Consider the following 6,403-nt stretch of genomic DNA (forward strand, 5'->3'; position numbering starts at 1 on the left):
AATAGTAATGCACTGCCATCAACACATGAACAGTGATGTTGTGTAATTGTTACTGGCTCAGAGGGCTTCATTACAACCTACATGGGGATATAAAAAGAAAATGATTAGACTATAAAATCACTCAACATGTATCATGACCGGCAAACAGAAGTTACTGGCGCAACAGCAACTCATTTCATTACAGCAGTACGGGTTTAAACTTTTCTATTAAGGGTATATGCCCTTGTTTAAATGTGATCTAATGCGTCCAACATAACAGTGATTACATAAACAAATTCCAAAATGTTTTGGGACACTAAAGTCCATGGAGAATAAGAATACCTCCTCCCAGCTGCCGACTGCACTGAGGCTAGGAAACAGTCACCACCAATAAATCTACGATAATCGAGAATTTAAATTAAGCATTTTTCTACGGCTGGCTATGCTTTCCACCTGGCTACCCCTACTCCGGCCAACAGCTCTGCACCCACGCAGCAAATTGCCCACCCATGCAGCTGCCGCAATCTCCCTCTTCAAAGCGGGAGACACTAGACCAAAACTATTATAGACCTAATCTGAAAACAAGGCTCCCAAAATCTTATCAGCATATTGAATGCGTGACCTGGGCTGGCAAAACCCTGGATCATTGTTATTCTAACTTCCGCGATGCATATAAAGCCCTCCCCCACCCTCCTTTCGGAAAATCTGACCACGACTCCATTTCGTTGCTCCCAGCCTATAGACAGAAACTAAAACAGGAAGCGTCTGTGCTCAGGTCTGTTCATCGCTGGTCCAACCAATCGGATTCCACGCTTCAAGATTGCTTCGATCACGTGGACTGGGATATGTTCCGCATAGCGTCGGACAATAACATTGATGAATACGCTGATTCGGTGAGCGAGTTTATTAGCAAGTGCATCGGTGATGTTGTACCCACAGCGTCTATTAAAACATTCCCCAACCAGAAACAGTGGATTGATGGCAGCTTTCGCGCAAAACTGAAAGCACGAACCACTGCCTTTAATCAAGGCAAGGTGATCAGAAACATGACCGAATACAACAGTGTAGCTATTCCCTCCGCAAGGCAATCAATCAAGCTAAGTGTCAGTATAGAGACAAAGGAGAGTCGCAATTCAACGGCTCAGACACGAGAGGTATGTGGCAGGGTCTACAGTCAATCACGGACTACAAAAGGAAAACCAGCCCCGTTGCGGACCACAATGTCTTGCTCCCAGACGAACTAAACAACTTCTTTGCTCGCTTTGAGGACAACACAGTGCCAATGACACGGCCTGCAACCAAAACCTGCAGGCTCTCCTTCACTGCAGCCAACGTGAGTAAACGTCTTAACCCTCGCAAGGTTGCCAGCCCAGACGGCATCCCCAGCCACGTCCTCGGAGCATGCGCAGACCAGCTGGCTGGTGTGTTTACAGACATATTCAATCAATCCTTATCCCAGTCTGCTGTTCCCACATGCTTCAAGAGGGCCACCATTGTCCCTGTTCCCAAGAAAGCTAAGGTAACTGAGCTAAACGACTACCGCCCAGTAGCACTCACTTCCGTCATCATGAAGTGCTTTGAGAGACTAGTCAAGGACCATATCACCTCCACCCTACCTGACACCCTAGACCCACTCCAATTTGCTTACCGCCCAAATAGGTCCACAATGCAATCGCAACCACACTGCACACTGCCCTAACCCATCTGGACAAGAGGAATACCTATGTGAGAATGCTGTTCATCGACTACAGCTCATTTAACACCATAGTACCCTCCAAACTCGTCATTAAGCTTGAGACCCTGGGTCTTGACCCCGCCCTGTGCAACTGGGTCCTGGACTTCCTTATGGGCCGCCCCCAGGTGGTGAGGGTAGGTAACAACTCCACCCCCTGATCCTCAACACTGGGGCCCCACAAGGGTGCGTTCTCAGCCCTCTCCTGTACTCCCTGTTCACCCATGACCGTGTGGCCATGCACGCCTCCAACTCAATCATCAAGTTTGCAGACGACACTACAGTGGTAGGCTTGATTACCAACAACGACGGGACAGCCTACAGGGAGGAGGTGAGGGCCCTCAGAGTGTGGTGTCAGGAAAATAACCTCACACTCAATGTCAACAAAACAAAGGAGATGATCGTGGACTTCAGGAAACAGCAGAGGGAGCAGCCACCTATCAACATCGAGGGAACAGTAGATGAGAAGGTGGAAAATTTTAAGTTCCTCTGCGTACACATCACGGACAAACTGAAATGGTCCACCCACACAGACAGCATGGTGAAGAAGGTGCAGCAGCACCTCTTCAACCTCAGGAGGCTGAGACTCATATCTCCCTCACTAACTTTAAGCACCAGCTGTCAGAGCAGCTTACCGATCACTGTCCATATACACAGCCCATCTGTAAATAGCACACCCAACTACTTCATCCCTATATTGTTATTTATGTTTTTGCTATTTTGCACCTCAGTATGTCTACAAATACTACACTAAGAACAGTTTCATAGACATGGGTTAAGCCTTGTCCTAGACTAAGCAATGGCTCTTAATGCAGATCTACATTGACAGGAACTCCTTGTCAATGTAGACTAGGCTTCATCTCTGACTGTGTAACCAGCATGTAGTGTCACAAACAGCTGACTTTTCACCCTACACTCAAACTGTGTGGTTTCTAATTTTTCCTCATGGACCTGTAGGAGCAAGCCCTTATGCTTACTTCTCCTGTCACTTTGTCCCTGTTCGAAACTGCTTGGAATAAAAAGAATGAGCAATCATAATGTCAGCTAACTACTGTAAAAAGCATGTCTTAAACTACGTTACAGCTTTGAGTAAACGTCCTTGTCTGGTCTGATAGGTATAGCCAAGTAGCCTACCTTCATAGTTGAAAAGGTAACTGGAGACAAAGTTTGAATTCTTTTTCCAACTTGGAGGTCGGTGCTTTGCTACTTGTCTTAGCCAGACGATGTACATCCGTCACTGTTATCTTTGACAGCTCTTGCATGCGCATTGAGTAAAACAGTGTCATGGTTGGCAAAGGAGGGGGGCGTTGGTTAATTGCTAGCCACGTTATAGGCTAGCACATTAATAGCTAGCTAGCTAAGAGGCATAGAAAAGCATTTGTTGGTGTAGTGGGGACAGTAACATTATTAAGGAAAATGTATGTATATACACACTCTCTATATATATATGCACTTGCTTTTCCTTCACTCTGCGGTCCAATTAATCCCAAACCATCTCAATTGGGTTGAGATCAGGTGACTGTGGAGGCCAGGTCCTCTGATACAGCAGAAAAACAATTGATTGTCCCACTAAGCTCAAACCAGATGGGATGGCGTATCTCTGCAGAATGCTGTGGTAGCCATGCTGGTTAAGTAAGCCTTCAATTCTAAATAAATCACTGACAGTCACTAGCAAGGCACCCCCACACCATCCCACTTCCTCCTCCATGCTTCACGATGGGAACCACACACGTGGAGATCATCCGTCCACCTACTCTGCTTCTCACAAAGACACGGCAGTTGGAACCAAAAATCTCAGACCAAAATCATCAGACCAAATGACAGATTTCCCCCGGTCTAATGTCCGTTGCTCGTTTTTCTTGGCCCAAGCAAGTCTCTTCTTATTATTGGTGTCCTTTAGTAGTGGCTTCTTTGCAGCAATTCGACCAAGAAGGACTGATTCACTCAGTCTTCTCTGAACAGTTGATGTTGAGATGTGTCTGTTACTTGAACTCTGTGAAGCATTTGGGTTGCATTTTCTGAGGCTGGTCACTCTAATGAAATTTTCTTCTGCAGCAGAGCTAACTCTGGGTCTTCCTTTCCTTTGGCGTTCCTCATGACAGCCAGTTTCATCATAGCGTTTGATGGTTATTTTTTCTTAAAATGTTCCGGATTGACTGATCTACATGTGTTAAAGTAATGATGGACCGTAATTTCTCTTTGCTTATTTGAGCTGTTCTTGCCATAATATGGACTTGGTCTTTTGTCAAATAGGGATATCTTTTGTATACCAACCCTACCCTGTCACAACACTGATTGGCTCAAATAGTAATTTGGATGCATGGCTATTTTACAGTCTCCGGGCAATTAAAAAAAAAAAATTCTCCCGGTATGGCTGCAGCAAATTTTTGGCGGCAGTTTGTTTGGTCTCTGCCAATTCTTCCACCTGGTTAAACTCCTAAAATGTACTTAATAACACACAACATTATAGCGGATTTGGGGGGTAGCCCAGACCTGGACTCTCAAACCTGGGTAGAGCGACTGTCAATGCAACTTCCGTTACGCCAAGAAGTCCAAACCCCTTGACGAGGTTGCTAGTTGTTGGTCGCTACATTACCCACTTTCCTCCGGGAGAGCGTGTCCGCACACTTCTCTATACCAATTCTACACCTCAATTGCACCATCCCACTTCTAACACCAATATAGCAAATTCAGAGGTAGCCCCAAATGGGACTTGAACCCTAGTCTAACAACTGTCAAACCAACACCTTAACCATTACGGCAAGAGGTCTGCATTTCTTGATGAGGTTGCTAGGTGTTGGGTTAAGGTCGCTACAATATGAACGGCAAACAGCATCCATTTCAACAGTGGCATCTAAGAACATGTCTGAATCTTTAAGAACCAAAGGCCAAACAGACACTGGCAAACAATTAACCAAAGCAATGAAACGCAACTCACCGATACAGGTATGTTGGAGCAACAAACATTATATTTGATGACTATTCTGAATTAAATTTGTCCTGGAAACAAGGCATTAATGGATAGAGTTGAACTTTTTAAATCAAATCTCTGGTAAGTAAATCTCTATTGTAAATTGGCATCATAAATGAAAAGTGATGACTAAATTGCAGTCCAGCCTAATTGTCAGTGGGGGAAAAAGGCCTACTATGTTTCCAGGTATTTGATCTTAGTTCACTCCATTGGAGGGCAGTGTTGAGCTGTGAATACTTCTCTGTGTGTCCTCTGAAGTTGTGAATGGGCTGGGCTGTCGCCATGAGAGATCAGTGGTAATCTAATAGACTCCCTTAGAGGTCAGGACAGATCCATTTAAACTCTGTTCTCACCTTCCTCCTCTCCTCACTATCCTTTCTCTCTCAGAGGTCAGGACAGATCCATTTAATCTCTCTCTCTCTCTCTCTCTCTCTCTCTCTCTCTCTCTCTCTCTCTCTCTCTCTCTCTCTCTCTCTCTCTCTCTCTCTGCTTTTGTCAAGGATACCAGGTGTTGTGTTTCAGGATGACATGTGTCATTCCATAGCAAATGCTAACCTTCACGTTTCCTGTTCTAGTTTCAGTGACATTTCCATGCTTAACACACAGGTCTTCTGAGAGCAAGGCAGGAACACCTCCCCTCCCACCACGGTTCACTGACACATACTTCTACTGAGGCAAAGTATTCTCACTGCTCAACCCAACAGAGACAAAGACAATTTCAGACAAAGAAAAACAGAGCTTAATTTGAGGTGATTACGTCCCGAAAGGATTAAATAACTTTTAATTAAAATTGCTAAGTGCAGTTGGGGCCTTTGAATTGCAAGGTTTTGGGGATGGGGATACTGTCTCTGCATGTAGATGAGATAACTCAGTGCTCAATATCAGGACTCTGAGGAGGAGAGAACTAAAGAGTCTTAGGAGTGGTTTATTTAGTATAATAGAGGTATATAGCGTGTGATCTATGTTATTTTTTTGTCCCTATTAAAGGGACATATTAATGCTTAAGTGACATGGTTGATTTACAGGATGGTACTCAAGCTTCAGCACTTGAATCAGGTCATAATATTGCTCTTTGGCTATAGACATGAGTGGAAATATCAAGTGGCCCTGAATGATGAGTCTCACTATAGATGCTGGGGCCGGGAGTCACATTAGAGATGATATTATGGTAACAATGCAATAACACATGACCTTAGCAACCCCGGAGGCAATCAGAGACGCATGGCATGTCCCTCCCTCTCAGCCCGCTCGTCAGCCATGCCATCTCTGCTGCGTGACAGCCCTGATAAATACTGAGAGGGAGGGGTAAGAAAAGAATGGACCAGAAATTAGGGGAAAGTAAACATGCAAGCGAGTATGTGACGCTCATCACTCTCCCCCTGGTCAGTTAAATGAATGCTTAATGCACAGACATAGACATCCCATGTGCCTTCAGTACAATCGCCGGACCTGTCTGACTATGATAACTGAGTGAGTGATTAGGAGGGGAATGCTGGTTAGCGCACTACTGAGGCTGCTCTCCTCTCTTGTCTGCCGTGGTTCTGATGTAAATGCGAGGCCAACTCACCGCCCTAATGAAGGCGCTGTCCTCTCCTGTCACTGGGTGACATTGGGATCTCTCTCCATCTCTGAGACACACTACTAACTGCACAACCGTTTCTACTGCCCTCTCATGCCACCCTATGCCCCCCACCCATATTCATTCTGATTCATACATAGTC

Source organism: Oncorhynchus nerka, linkage group LG3 (assembly GCF_034236695.1).
Source record: "Oncorhynchus nerka isolate Pitt River linkage group LG3, Oner_Uvic_2.0, whole genome shotgun sequence".
Lineage (NCBI taxonomy): Eukaryota > Metazoa > Chordata > Actinopteri > Salmoniformes > Salmonidae > Oncorhynchus > Oncorhynchus nerka.